The sequence below is a fragment of the Micromys minutus genome, assembly GCF_963924665.1.
Source record: "Micromys minutus genome assembly, chromosome: 3".
Taxonomy (NCBI): Eukaryota; Metazoa; Chordata; class Mammalia; order Rodentia; family Muridae; genus Micromys; species Micromys minutus.
This window is the reverse complement of record NC_137972.1, coordinates 18,076,113-18,092,341: the sequence shown is the minus strand read 5'-3', so window position 1 is coordinate 18,092,341 and position 16,229 is coordinate 18,076,113.

Genomic DNA, 16,229 nt, shown 5'->3' with positions numbered 1-16,229 from the left:
TACTATCTGCTTCAGTATATAGATAACATCCTCTTTTGCAGCCCTTCTATCTCTGATAGTCAATCTGACAATACCTTGCTCAATTTCCTAGCTCTTAAAGTCTCTGGCTGTTATGTTCCAAATGTAAACTCTCCCCTCCCAAAGTGATTTACTTCATATTCTCACTTACCTCAATCCATAAGCACCTCCTTTATCTCTGTCCTGATGATCAATTTCCTCAACTAACGGGTGTCCATTATGTGCTCTGTATAGAGCTACTACTTAATCTTCTCTTTCCTCCTATTGAAAACAATCCTTAATCTTAAAATTGTTTTCTATTTATTTTAGCCCTCCACCTCCCAGATTTGTATCAAACTTTTCATTCTTATACTTCCAAAATACACAAATAACTTCCTACGCCTGACCTTTGCCCCTGTCAGGCAACTCTCCAAAAGTCTTTACAGCATAATCCATAGATGAACTCCCTTTCTCTGTAATATTTCCACAGCCCCTCTGCTCACCTCTAAACCTAAAAACAAATAAACACTAACCAACAAAATCAATAAATAAACAAGCAAACAAACAAGCAAAAAACCCCATTCCTTCTCACATTGTATTGTTCCCTCAGAAGAGGGTTCTTTAGCTAATCAAGTCTACAGTTTTTATACAGATGACAGCTCCTTCCCATCAGATGGCCAAATAAGACTGACCCCTCCATTATCACTATTCATTCTCATCCTCTGGTTCCTTCTCCCTTAAGATTACTTGTTATCCACAAATATTGTCTCTCTTCTTATAGTACTACTTTTCCTTTGGCCAAATGATTGGCCAACATCTACTGTGAAATGAATCCTCCAAATTAACTAACTGTCCAGATGTTCTCAGACATCAAACACCCTGAACAGACTCTATACTCTCAACAATATATAACTAATCCCAAGCCATCTCTTCTCCATCACACTCTCTCATGGCCAAAGCCTTACTTGGGTCAAGTTCATGCATCAAACTCTCTCCCAAGCTTCACTGATGGCTCATTCAATGACTCCTATTGACTTTCTTTGCATCTCTTTTCAAAGCACTCTGGTAGTCACATTCCCTGTCTACCAATATTACCACAGTTGCCAATAACTTCCTCTACTGACCACTTGTCTCCTTTATCATCCAAGTCCCTCTTTGGGAATCAAAGCCAATTTCTCTCAACTTTTCCATACCTACCCCCAAAACCTCGAATGGGCCATCTATCTCAACATTTCCATGAACCTCTGAAATCATCCATGTTCAAAAAATTTTCAATTCCAAAACCCACATGAATACCCTAAGAAAAATTATTCTGATGTAACAGTTTTCTCAAACTGTGTTCTTTCTGAGACAACCAGATGCCATTTTTAAATAACAGTTGCTCCCCCATTAAAAATTATATAGCCTATTTAAATTTTCCTGGCTCCTCTCAGAAACTCTCAGGCAGAGTCTAGATATGTACTTTTGTCAATCAACAGACTAAGGTTTCCCCCATATTGCTTATGCCTAAGGGTAAAATCTTCCTCTTTTCCCCTGGATCTTTCCCTCTCTCTGGGATGTCCCCCTTTTCATGCCCTTCTCCCTGGCCCTGAGACTCTTTTGTTCTAATAATATCAAGACTATAAACCTAAAAGATTCACATGTATGTCCAAGATAAAATAACTTTCTCCTAAACTACTTATCTTTAAGTAGTTTACCTGTGTCTTATCTTTAGACTATATGACCTAGCTGTTTTCAAATCAACTACAAAAAACAAAACAAACAAACAAAAAACAAAACAAAAAGAAAAACCCAACAATATCAGCACCAGACATTTTTTGGCAGTCATGGCCTTCTCTGATATTCCTTTGGCCTTGCTAAAAAAACCATTAGATTACATAACTAAAGCTTGCCCCTGAGGTCTATTTTCTTATTTAGCCACTTCCTTTTCTTATGGCTGACCTCTAAGGTCAAGATGTCAAAGTATTGAAGTATAGATATCAAATCCTAAGACTCACCTAATTAACATGTTCAATTGAAATTAGACACCTTATTCTAACACTGCTTTTTCCTTGTGCCTTTATAAGCTGTCATGTTTCTATGTGCCATGTCTGTGTTCTCCCTCTCCCAAGAAAATCTTTGTCCCACTATGTGACATATACATTCTACCCCTCTCTCTTACTCCCTTTTCTCTTCTTTTTTACCTTACCCTTCTCCTTCTTCCCTTTCTTCTGTCTTTGTCACCTATCCATGCTTCCTGTCCTCTAGGACAATTATTAATTCAACTTAATTAAACTGGAATTGAGTCCTACTCCCTGATGTCTAAGGATCCATCTCATATACAGACACAAAACCAGACAGTACTGCAGATCCCAAGTAGAGCTTTCTGACAGGAGCCTGATATAGCTGAGAGTTTTTGCCATAGCCTGAAAAATTCAGATGTGGATGCTCCCAGCCAACCATCAGACTCAGGACCCCAATGGCAGAGGTAGAGGAAGAAAAATGAAGAAGTTGAAGGGGTTTGCAATGCCAGAGGTAGAACAACCTCAGCCAACCAGACCACCCAGACCTCCAAGGGACTAAGCAACCAATCAATGAGTACACATAGAGGGACCCATAGGTTCAGCCACATATGTAGCAGAGGATGGCCTTGTCTGGCATTAGTGGGAGGAGAAACCTTTCATCCTGTGAAGGATTGATGCCCCAGTAAGGAAATGCCAGAGTGGGGAGGTGGGAGTGGGTGGGTGATTTGAGGAGTACCCTCATAGAAGCAGGGGAAGAGGAAATATAATAGTTTTTTTTCTCCCTGAGGGGAAACAGGTAAAGGGGAAAACATCTGAAGTGTAAGTAAATAAAATATCTTATAACAAAATAACACAAAAAGAAAACTGGGATTGTTTGTTATTGCTTTTTTTCTTTACTTTTGTTTTCTTTCTTTCTTTCTTTTTTCTTTCTTTCTTTTTTTTTTTAGAAAACAGAAACTCTCTATGTAGTTCTACCTTCTCTGGAACTTGATATGTATAACAGGTTATCCTCAAACTCACAGAGATCTTTATAATTTGGCCAGATACTGATACATTCTGATAGTCACTAGCCATGAGAACAGCAAGATTCAAAGGTCATTTCCTTCAGCTAATGGTGACTTCCAGTAACTATGAGATCATTTGAACACCTGTCACCAATGTGTCACAACAGTATCACCTGGCGGTTACAGTCTAGTGAAGGCAATGGTGGTTCATTTCATTTTTATCTCTGTGATGCAATAGTGGAAGACCAGGAGAGTACGTATGTACTGAGACAGCTATCTTCATAGGTAAGCTTACCAGTAATATAGTTGTCCACTGATCAGTTTTACACACAAAGAAGCCCTGTGTTAGCTGTTATGAAAATTTCCAAGTTATTAGACCACAAATAGGGTAATCTATGTTTTCTTGGTACCTCACATAGTACCCAGTTTGTACATCAATATCATACCAGCTAGTGTTGCAACATTAGTGAAACTTCTTTTGTGAATTAATATTGTAGTGCTACAGTGTCCTAGAAGACTAGTCTAAACTGAATAGAACTTGGGAAGACAGGAAGTTAAACAACTCAAAATAGCTTCACAAAGACCCTGCCATTGAGCAGAGTCAGTAGGTCCCCTCCTCTCCAAGAGTGTTTATAGAGTATGAACTGCTGAGAGTCACTCTCAGACAAGCACAAATGCCTGGAAGAAGCAGAGACCAGCAGGATTGCCTAGAAAAGGCACAGACTAACTGAGCCTTCAAAAAAGACATAGTGATAGTTTGAATGAGAATGGTTCCTGTAGGTTCATGTTTTTGAATGTTTGATTCATAATAGGTGAAAGTATTATGAAAAATTAAGAAATATGGCCTAACTGGAGGAGGTGTGGCCTTGATGGAGGAGGTGTGGCCTAATTGGAGGAGGTGTGGCCTTGATGGAGGAGGTGTGGCCTTAATGGAGGAGGTCTGGCCTTGATGGAGGAGGTGTGGCCTTAATGGAGGAGGTCTGGCCTTGATGGAGGAGGTGTGGCCTAATTGGAGGAGGTGTGGCCTTGATGGAGGAGGTGTGGCCTTAATGGAGGAGGTCTGGCCTTGATGGAGGAGGTGTGGCCTAATTGGAGGAGGTGTGGCCTTGATGGAGGAGGTGTGGCCTTAATGGAGGAGGTCTGGCCTTGATGGAGGAGGTGTGGCCTTGATGGAGGAGGTGTGGCCTTGATGGAGGAGGTGTGGCCTTAATGGAGGAGGTCTGGCCTTGATGGAGGAGGTGTGGCCTTAATGGAGGAGGTCTGGCCTTGATGGAGGAGGTGTGGCCTTGATGGAGGAGGTGTGGCCTTGATGGAGGAGGTGTGGCCTTGATGGAGGAGGTCTGGCCTTGATAGAGGAGTTGTGGCATTGGGGTTGGATTTCCAAAATTCCACAGCATCCCTAGTTTACTCTCTTTCTGCCTTGTGGTGGTTTTCTCAACATGTCACTGTCTTAGTCAGAGTTTCTATTCCTACAGGAACATTATGACCAAAAAACAAGTTGGGGAGAAAAAGGTTTATTTAGTTTACACTTCCACATTGCTCTTCATCACCAAAGAAAGTTAGGACTAGAACCCAGGTGGGTCTGGAAGCAGGAGCTGATGCAGAGGCCATGGGGGGAGGTTGCTTACTGGCTTGTTTCCACTGGCTTGGTCAGACTGCATTCTTATAATCTAGGTGAACCAGCCCAGGGATGGCAACACACATAATAGGCTGGGGTCCTTCTGCCTTGATCACTAGTTGAGAAAATGCCTTACAGCTGGATCTCATGGAGGCATTTTCTCAACTGAGGCTCCTTTGTCTGTGACAACTCTACCTTGTGACAAGTTGACACACAAAACCAGCCATTACAATTGACCCCTAGTCAACTTGACACACAAATACTACACTATTAATCTTCAACTCTCTCTTTTTTATTCATCCCCAAGATCTAAGTAACCTTAAAAGACACACAGTCTTTACAAATTCTTACATATTAAAATTGCAATCCCTTTAACATACCCAATCTCTTAAAAAATCAGAGTCTTTTTACAATTCAAAGTCTCTTCACTTTTTTCTTCAAGAGGGAAACATATTAGGGCATAGCAACAATCAAAAGCAAAATCCACTCTAAACCGTCCAATGACTGGGATCCACTAATGAACTTCTGGACTCCTTCAAGGGCTTGTGTTGGTTCTTCAGCTCTGCCCTTTGTAGCACACACCTTGTCTTCTAGACTCCACCTGCCTTTTCTCCACGGCCTCTGATGTTCTTGGTGGTCATATGGCGCTAGTATCTTGAAAACACTACTGTTTTCTGCTGCAAATAGGCTTCACCAATGGCCTCTTATAGGTTCTCTTCATGGTACCAAGCCTCAACTCCTTTGCATGACCCTTCAGTCCTGGAGAATTAATAGTAACTGAGGCTGCACCTTCACCAATGTCCTTCCATGGACTCTCACAGTGTTAAGCCTCAAGTGTTCTTCATGACTCCTTTATTCCTTCAAAACCAGTACCACCTGGGTAACTGTCACACATTACAAGTAAGCCACAACATTAGGTACAACCTTGGTTATTTCTGGAACACAGCCTCTTTGTGCTCTCAGATAACAGTTTCCTGAGGATTTCATCTCAGAGATGCTGATCTCTCCTTAATCACCACTAATTTCATAACTCCAGGTGACCAGCATCAATAGTCCCTATAATACAAAGTATTATTTTGCTTTAGTAGTTATGGTAACTTGTTAATCACTGTGCATTCTTTAGCTCCAGCTAACCAAACCACAGTATCTTCATAATTAAAACAGCAACAGTCCTGATATAAGTCTTTAATCTTCCCTTTGAAAGTTCACAAACCAAGCCTGCATCTTCTTTACTGTTCTCAACATTATCTTACAAGTTCTTACAGAACACTCCACAGAGCTCTTAATATTCTAATGGCTCTCCTATCTCAAAGTTCCAAAGTCCTTTCAGGGTTGTCTGAAAACATGGTCAAGTTGACACAGGAATATCCCACAATACTGGGACCAATTAGTCTTAGTCAGGGTTTCTATTCCTGCAGAAATATCATGACCAAGAAACAAATTGGGAAGAAAAAGGTTTATTCAGCTTACACTTCCACATTGCTGTTTATAACCAAAGGAAGTCAGAACTGGAACTTAGGTGTGTCAGGAAGCAGAAGCTGATGTAGATGCCACGGAGGGAGTTTGTTTACCTGTTAGCTCAGCTTGCTTTTTTATAATCTAGGTTTTCCAGCCTAGGGATGATACCACCTACCATGGGTTGGTTCCTCCCCCTTTGATTAGTAGTTGAGAAAATGTCTTATAGCTGGATCTCATGGAGGCATTTCCTCAATTGAGGCTCTTTTCTCTGTGATTAATTACAGCTTGTGTCAAATTGACACAAACACCAGCCAATAGAGTCACCACCCAATGTTCCACCAGGGTACCAGCCTGCATCTTATCATGTTCACCATGTTACCAGAGCAGTCATTGACTCATCTGAAATTTTAAGCAAGCTTCCGGCTAATGGAGCATTTACAAGTCCCCGTGGTCATTGAGTCTCTTCACAGCAATACAGAAGTTGACTATAATAGGGTCTCTCCAGCACTCTGCAGACTATGCACAGTGTCCAGAGTTCCAGCTTTTCTGAGACCCATGTTCGGTGGGCTTAAGTGATGCAAATGTCTTTGAACCAATTCTGATTTTTAAGTAACCTTCCACCCATATTGGTATAAGTAACACGGATAAAAAACTTATCAGTTTGCCATGTGGGACTTTGGTGATATCTGTCATTTGGTCTGTCACAGACTCTGTCTCTGGAGCGAGAAGATTTGTGTTTTGTATATGTCCAGGAAAGTCTGTCACACAACAACCACACACAGTTAAATGATAGAAAGTCATTAATTTTCTGAAGTTGTGTAAGAAATTGGCTTTTTGGGTAACTCATAATCTATATAATTCAACATGGAGTTCTACAGTGACTGTCAGGAGAACACACCTTCCTTACATATACAGTTTAAATACTCCTGTGCTTGACAGACTGCTGTTTTCTGAGAATGCAGAAATGAATTGCACACAAAATCCTTCTTATTACTTTGCTAGAAATATGATGAACTTCAAGACAGTAAAACCTAAATGCAGTAGGAGTAGAACACTGAAAAAAAATACTTTTCTGTATGAGATGTACTGGTATTAATTTAACAAAGAACAGAGTTAACCCAGTGTTGGTGGCACACGCCTATCACATACCTATCAGCTCAGAACTTTGGAGGCAGAGGCTGGCAGATCTCCGAGTTCAGGAGCAAACTGGTCTACAAAGGTAAGAATACACAGAGAAATCCTGTGTCAAAATACCAAATAACCAGAAAACAATGATAAAAATACAGACTCAAAATAATTAGTCCACTACAAAAAAATCTTTAAATTTTTTAAAATTTCATTTCAATATATTTGTGTGCAGTTGTGTTTGTGGGTGGGTGTGAGCATAATGTGTGTATGAGTGTGTATGTGTGACTGTATGAGTGTATGAGTGTGTGTGTGTGTGTGTGTGTGTTTGTGTATGTATGGCTGCAGTGCATGTTTTAAGTTCAAAGACCACTTGCTGTTGATGGTTTTCTGCTTCCCATATGTGGATCCAGGTATTGAACAAGGCAATCAGTCTTAGTAGCCAGTGCCTTTACCATCAGTCTGGACCCTGTTCCAGAACTAATGCTTTAATAAAGAACAAGGCTGTGGCCTCTGTGGTGGTGCACAGCTGTAATCCCAGCCATCTGGGGTGTACAGAGTGAACTTGTTATGAAATAAAATGTACAAAAATGGATGGTGATAAATCTTAGTAGTACAATGTTTGCCTAGCATGCATGAGAAAGTTTAATCCATACATAAAGCAAGAAGAAAGAGTCAACAGAGGAATTGCTTGTGACCTGTTATTTCGTCCTTTTTGGGACTCATCAGTACAGTATAGCCCATGATCAAAAATTTTAAACTATTTTGTCCTTGAACTTTAACAATGTGTAAATCATGGCACAATTAGGCATCAAATGCATTGAAGGGGGTTCTATAATCAACTGTCTCCTCATCTGAAATTAGCCTAATACAGAAGAAAATTCAAATGGTATACTCATGTATGGAGGTCTCAAAAAAGTTAAATTTCGAATATAAAATGAAATTGCTTATATCATATTCTTAGTGTGTTTCAATTTTAAAATATATTAGAAGTAACATGTAAAAATGTTTGACAATGCTTTTAAATCTCAGTGTATAGGATGGCTTTAACTCCAGTTTAGATCTGCCTTGGTCATTAGATTCTTGAAAAAAATGAAGAACTTAGTATGATGTTTGGAGGAAAGGGGGCAGTTATCATCTTTTCTGTAGTTACAGAATCATTTCCATGGCTTCAGTCACCCCACACTTTCAGTGCCCCTAAAATGACCTTTAGAAAGAACCAGTGAAAAAGGTTCATACCTGATAATAAAATGGAGCTCACTAATAAAGACGTGTTAATACTTTAGTTTTAGATATCAGTACTAACTCATAACCAAAATCTTATTTGATTTAGAATCATATTCCCAGAATGTATGTGGCATATCTGTTATCCTCTAAGCTAGATTTCATCTTTGCTGGCAATATAATTATTGATAAATTTTGATAATGGTTTTGGTGGATCAAGAGGAGAGCAGCAACTGTAGATAACAGGTCACAGAGCATCAGTTTCTCACGCATGCTTTGGCACATTCCCTAGCCTGGTTCTACAACTACTGGGCACCGTACTGTGTAGTTATTGGGCTTGTTACAAATCCATTTTCTGTAAGTGTCATCCCTTCCACCGCGGATCTCATTGTCACTCAGGTAGGCACTTTCTCCTCCTTTTCGGGTGAGAACCCTAAAGCAAAGAACAAACAATAATTACTGCACAAGCTGACATTGCACTCAACACTTGTACTAGTTTTGGCACCTACCATCTTTTACATCCTCAGGGACCAACTTGAATACCACATCTTTGTCACTCATCCATGTTGAACCTTATAGTATTTGTACAATGGAATAGACTGGAGCTTGCAGTCATTAAATACAGTGGCCACCCTAAGGGTGCTACTAAGTTCTCAAAGTAATTTACATATGTTGGGACTGATGCCCACCCTTCCAGGGGTTAGCTGAACTGCCTGCTAGTATACCTAGACATTGGGAATATAAAACACCCTCCTTTGACGTTCAGATAGGCCTAGTCACAAGCTGATGACTCACAACCGTGTTCCTGTTTACACTGCTTCAAGTATCAGACTCAAACCTGGGGCCTCTCTTCCACTAGGCAGCTATAGGAATATATATACATACACACACTGCCTTTTGTATCACATATCAAGACCTGGACTGAGACATTAAAATGGCATTTTGGTTACATGGATGACTGAAATGTGTCTTTCTTTTTAAACCCTCAGGCCTTCCCTGATTTGGAAGAGCTGCTGATGGTGCAAGTGTTGTCATAGTTACTTTCTTAACGTGGGGGACCCAATTCATAGTACATTTTGTAGGTCTTTCATAATGGACTTGACTGTGTCTGTGTTTTACCTGTCCAGTGCAATGTCTCCATTTAAAATGTCTACCTATGCTCACACACAAGAGCTCTCTCAGGGCTTTTTTTGAGGAAACTTTGGAGAGGTTCCCCAATATCCATGAAGTCTCTGCTTTTGTGAACAGGCACAGCAGTGCAAACAGAGGACCAACAAGTCTGACCCAGGTAGTTCTGTACTGACGTCCAGAGTGTTAGAGCCCCCACTGCCCATCTGTAGTTCTGACACCAGCAAAGAAAAGTTTTCAGTTGGTGATGGAGAAGACAACATCTGCCCAGATGCTATCATTATGTTACACATTTCTGAGTGAAATTACTCTAAGAAAATGTCTTGAAAGATGAACAACAAAGGCAATGATATTCAAAATCCTTAAGTTTGTGAGGATGAGATGTTTGCATCTCTTACGCATACAACACACACATTTCAGTGCAAATGAACACAGTATAAGAGAAAAATTTCAGAAGATGTACCAGTTGTTATACTCAGTGTTGTCTGTCCATATCCAAGGCTGTTCTGGTGACTCTCTGTGCAGGCCGATCCAGTAGTCAAAAGTCCCCTTGTATCTCATCAGAAAATCCTGTCATAAATCACAAAAGGCCAAGAACAGATATGTCTCTTTGTTTCAGATGATTTTGGAGCCTCTCCACTCAACACCTTACTCTTGATATAACAGGGGGACATTACTGAGGGTCACCGAATTTAATCTGTATTAGCCCCCAATTCTTAGTGGATTCACCTGACGTCTGTAATTCTAAAGTATCTCATTTGCATTAAAGTACCAAATGTAGGATTCAAATCTCTGCGGCTGGGATAGTTCTGGGTAAACCTCCCAGTGCAGTTATTAACAGTCGGCTCCTTCTGTACACAACACGTGCCATCTTACAGGAAACTCTCATGACAATCAGCTGTCCCAGTACAATGGCATATGTGGCCTTCCAGCTGACTATGAGCACCGTGTGAGAGAATGTTTCTTGAGTGTCTCGGGGCTCCAGGCAGAAGTCAAGCATCAGCAAGTGGCACACACTCCCATGTCCGCATGTCTCTGAGTGCCTGGGATGGGATCCTTCCTCTGCCTCATCTGTAACTCTCTATCTCAAGGCAGGACAATGTTCAACAGAACAAACAGACAAACCAATCCCTGCCCATTTCTTACCAGCTCCTCCTGGTTGTCAAATCGAGCTAGTTGGGCCCCTTTTTCCATGCAGAAGGTCTGACTGGATGTCCAGTTACTTGTATATTCAGAAAAATAAAAACATTTATTTCCAAATCCAATCCAGTTGCTCGGGCAAGCAGCATAGGTATTTTCATATGTATTTTTGATTGAGATCTGTTCTGTCGTTCTTACTAAAATTTAGACAATACATGAATTATAACACACATGCTTTGTCCCTTTTTGAAGTACAGTCCTGAGGTCATCTGTGAGGTGTGAACATATTTTAGCTTTCCTAAGTGACTGTAGGACCCTCTCCTGAGCATGATGGACCCTTACCTAAAGGCTTCCTACCTTGGGCCTGTATCCTATTCTTTCTCAGGTGCTCACTGACAGTAGGGTTCCCAGGAAGGATACTTCTATAATAGCTCCACTTTCTGTGTTTGGATGACTGTGTCCTACAGTAGGGATTGCGACAGCAGCAAGCACTCTGTATGGACGCCGCACAGTCAGCCTGACAACGGAGACAGCAGTGAGAACTTCTGGGCGGGTAGTGTACACAGTGTTGCAGTAAAGGATGATGCATGTAGTTAGAAAAGTTCAAGATTTTATTGGACTATTCTGAATAGTGTAGTACAAAAATCCTATAAATATATTGCTTCAGAAACCTCCCATTTAATATTTTCAAACTGCAGTTGATTTCTGGCGACTAAACCCATGTGTCATGGTGGGAGGCACTGTAACTTCCTGGTCTTATACCACTTCTCTGTCCTCACCCTTCCTTGATGTTCCTCCTTGGAGTTTTTCTCTCCTTTTTCTCTGCCTTGGTAGCTTCCCCAATTGAACCTATGTCTCCTGCATCTCTGTCTAGAGCCTGCTGAATGTCATCTTCCCAGAGATGCTGAGCCTGGCCTCCTGTGCTCACCACAGCCTGTGTTCCTTCACTACATCTTCCTGCTGGAGCCTAAGTGCCCAGAGAACAGGAACTTCCAGTGTGTTTTCTCTACAGCCCTTCCCACAATGCCTGGCTCACAGCAGTCAGTAAGTACAGCTGACAATGGGAATGTGGACAGAGTGCTGCAGGATTTGAGACTAAGTCACTTACCCGACAAAGCAACAGAAAGAGCAACTACAGCTACAGTGAGGACCGTGATCACTACATAGCAGCAGTGAAGCTTAGCAGGAGACTCGGAGGAGACGATTCTGAGACATTTTCCTTGGAGCATTTTACCTAAAAAATATAAATTTAGTAACATCACTCTCAAGAAACATTTGAGGAAAAAGAATTATCTGTAGAGTTGGTTTGTATGCATCCTTTGCAAACCCCTTCACTGAAGGTGATGGTCTATACTCATAGAAGACTAGAGGAAAGAGAAACATGGAGTCTTCCAGACATCGAACTAAGGACCAATAAAGAAGCAAGAAACAGAAAGAGCAGAGATCAGGTTCAAGGCAAAGAACAACCAAAGCTTTCACAGACTTTGTTCCTAAGAATAGACTCCTTAGGACTGAGGGCAACACTGAGCTCAAAGGATGGGGCAGACAGGGATCAGCAGGAGGCTGCGGAGTTGGCTGAGGGTTAGATACAGTTGTTGCTCCTCTAGAGGACCCAAGTTGGGATCCCAACCCCAGCTCCTAAAGGGGCAGCTCAGGATCACCTGTGTAACTACTGCTCCAGTCAACCAGACAAACAGATGAGGACACTTTTATATATGCAGTGCTCAGAAGGCAGAAGCTGGAAAGTCATGAGTACAAGGCTAGCCTTGGCTGCATATAAGGTTTGACCCCAACCTGGACCATGTAAGGATCAGTCTCAAAGAATGTATTCAGTAAATACATTAATTAATAAAAGCACATAAATATAATAGAACACACTGATGTAACTAATGGGTGAAATATGGGAGGATTTTAACAAGCTTACTAAAGTGAGAGAAAATTAATATTAGTCTAAAATGAAAACTCTTAGCAAGTTAAGTATCGAAGGAACACTTTTGTATATACTAGGAATCTCAAAAAAAAAAAAAAAACACCCAAAAAGTAATTTTATTCCTTTAAATTATATTTGTATTTAATGCATACGGGTGATTTGCCTCCCTATGTGTCTGTGCAGTGTATGCAGGCCTGATGCCTGAGGAGGTGAGAGAGGATGTTGAGTCTCCTGGAGCTGGAGTTACAGTTGTGAGGGGCCATGAGGACACTGGGTACTAAACCTGCTTCCTCAGAAGAGCAGCCAGTGCTTTCAGCCACGTGCCATCTCTCCAGCATAAAGTAATTTTCAAATTGCTCGAAAAGGGAAAAAAATTAGTCTAAGTGAACAATTTAGAAAAAGAGACCAAATTTGCCAAAGTGATACCACCAAACCAGAGTGACAGAAAGAAAGACATAAGTATGGTTTTTGTAAAAGCATAGACATATAAACCAAAATAATAATAATAGCAACAAACATAACAAAACACATGATAATAATAATAATAATAATAATAATAATAATTATAATAAAGAAAAATACAAAAAATAATAAAACAACTTGAGTACCAAGTCCAACCAATAATCATCCCAGGAGGCTGACCCTGGCCTCTCTGTGCACATTCTCTGGGAGGTGAGAGATGCTCAGGACTCATAGGGAGACACCTTAGATGAAATGCCCAACAGTGGGAAGAGGGAACTTGCAGACTCCACCTCCAGTAGAAAGACAGGGCATCAAATGGAGGGATGGAGTTGCCATCCCACAGTCAAAAATTCTGACCCAGAATTATTCCTGTCTAAAAGAACTGCAGAGACAAAAATGGAGAAGAGACTGAGGGAAAGGAGGTCCAGTGACAGGTTCAAATTGGGATCCTGCTCAAGGGAAGGTTTCAAGGCCTGACACTATTACCGAAGCTATGTTGTATTTCTAGGCAAGAGCCTAGCATGGCTGCCCTCTGAAAGGCCCAACAAACAGCTGAAACAGTCAGGTGCAGATATTTACACCCAAGGAAGGGAAAGAAGATGGTGAACCCTATGGTTGAATTAGTGAAAGGCTGGAAGAAGCTGAGGAGAGGGCACCCCCAGAGAAAGACCAGTAGTCTCAAGTAACCAGTACCCCAAGATCTCTCAGACACTGAGGCACCAACCAGGCACCATACTCCAGCTGATATGAGGTCCCTGACACATGTACAGCAGAGGATTTCCTGGTCTGCTCCCAGTGAGAAGAGATGCACCTAACCCTTGAGAGAGACTTGAAGCCTCAGTGAAGGAGTGAGGGACAGCCTCTTGAAGACAGAACAGGGTTGTGGGCAGTGAGAGGAGGTGGGGGGTGGAGGAATGGGATGAAAACCAGTCAGAAGGCAGATCAGGATGGGGATAACTACTGGATTGTAAAAAAAAAAAAAAGATTAAGGAATAATAATAAACATTTTAAATTATTTTTTTAATTTAGATCTTATCACAACCTAAATATCTGCCAATGTTAACAATGCCAATCAATATGGCTGAGCACTGAGGCAGGGGCATTAAGAAGGAAAAATTAGACTATATACTTGCCCCTTACTATTTCTTACTCTGTTCAAATGTTCCTCAGCCTTGGGCTCTCATCAAGCTAGAGAGTGAGTCATAAAACCAGCTGTCCTTCAGAAAATTTTAAGAGCTTAAGAGTCTGATCACATTGGTGTAGATTTTGTTTTGTTTTTACCTGATAGCTCCAACTGTTACCAAGTTATTTCTGCTTGAGCTAATCTAACACACACGTTGTCTTTAGGCTCTTTTTAAACCATCTGCAAAATAAAAGCAGATGTTGAATTTTGAGCTGCTTTCAAGTTTCTGAACACATAACTATTCTTAGATCAATGGTGCTCAGAACATGATCTCTTTCGAACAGAAGACAACTGTTTGTATTTGACACACCACTGTCATGTGTGTGACTATCAGATGGCAGGATCCATGGGAACAGCTTCTGGAAAATCAAAGTTCAGGTCAGAGGTGGCCATGCTTTGGGGACAGAGGAAGGAAGCACCTGGGAAAAGTCTATGGAGAGTCTCAGAGAGATTACAGGTCTGTATTACATTGTGATGGCGACATCATTATATATTCTCAAAACTCAGAACCCGAATATAAACTATACTTTTGAAAAAGCTCCGACCGCCTTTAACCACTATATTTGCTCATTTCATATCTCACTAAGACAAAATACTTAAGATTAGAGGACTTTAAGTATCATGTGATGTCCTTTGGATTTTGGCTCCATATAAAATTCTCAACATTTTTTTTATTGTTTGTTGCTGTGACTTTTCTCCACATTGTATTACAGTGTCTCCACAGTTTCAGTTGTTAAAAATGTCCCAGCAAAATGCTACCTGCTCACAGGGTTTTGGTATCGTCATCCTCATGGCCCACACCTGCTTTTCTATTTGTAGTGCTGTACTTCTTCCACACAACACAGAGAGGTCAGGACTGTGTTAACGAGCTGCTCACACAGCTGCACTTTGGACAAGAGCTCCACATTTACAGCAGGAAATGCTTCCTTTGGCTAAATATTTGAGTATTTGATTTCAAAAGTCAACCTTGCTGAGGCAGAGGGAACAGGTGTTCCAGGCCAGCTTGGGGTAAAATATAAGAGTTGGACATAGAATCAATCGATTATCATCATCATCATCATCATCATCATCATCATCATCATCATCATCATCATCATCATCGAGTAATAATAGTAACAACAGTAATAACAACAATAATTATAATTCCAGCTAGAATATTTGGTTTAAGTAATAATAAACATTATCATTTGTTATAAATTTTGTATTTTGATAAATATTTATCTGTTTTCTCTAAATTCATCATTTTTTCCCTAAATGAAAAAAAAAATTAGCTGAGGGAACAGGAATGAGGGAAAAAAAAGATAAAGGAAAGCAACATAATAAAACATAGTTTGAAACACAAAAAACACAATTTTGCTCCATTTCTGAGGACTGAAGTAGAAAACCTCATTACATTATTTTTCTGTAACTCAGCAAGAGCTCAAAATGGAAAGGAATTGGTCTTGGGTGGGTTCAGCCCAACCTCACCCCCTCCCCCACACCTACCCTTAATCTCACCCCCTCCCTCACTCCAATCCCCACCCCATACCACCTCCTTTCAAGTCCTTTTTAATTACAAAGGATCAGCAAGACACAAGCCCAAGCTTCCCAGAGAGCTCCTGTCACTATACCCATTGCAAAGCTGTTTGAATTTCCTTCACTCAGGGACACGCAGAGCTACATTTTCTACAGCAGTTTGCTGTAATCCACCAGAGTGTAACTTACCAGATCCCTGGAAAGAGTGGACTAGCAAGCTGAGCACAAAGCAAGCAAGCTGCAGCTCTGGCTCTCATAAGGTGACTCACTGTTCATTTCTCTTGCCCGGGGACTGTCTGAGCAGTGTGCTCCCATAGCTATTCCAGTCTGCTTCCTGCTCTGCAGACCCGCAGTGACAGGCTCACAGTTGATCTCTCCTTATTCTTTTGTTCCAGGTTCAGCTCTTTTGCCTTCCTGTCCCTGGTGAAGCTCCTTTCTGCTC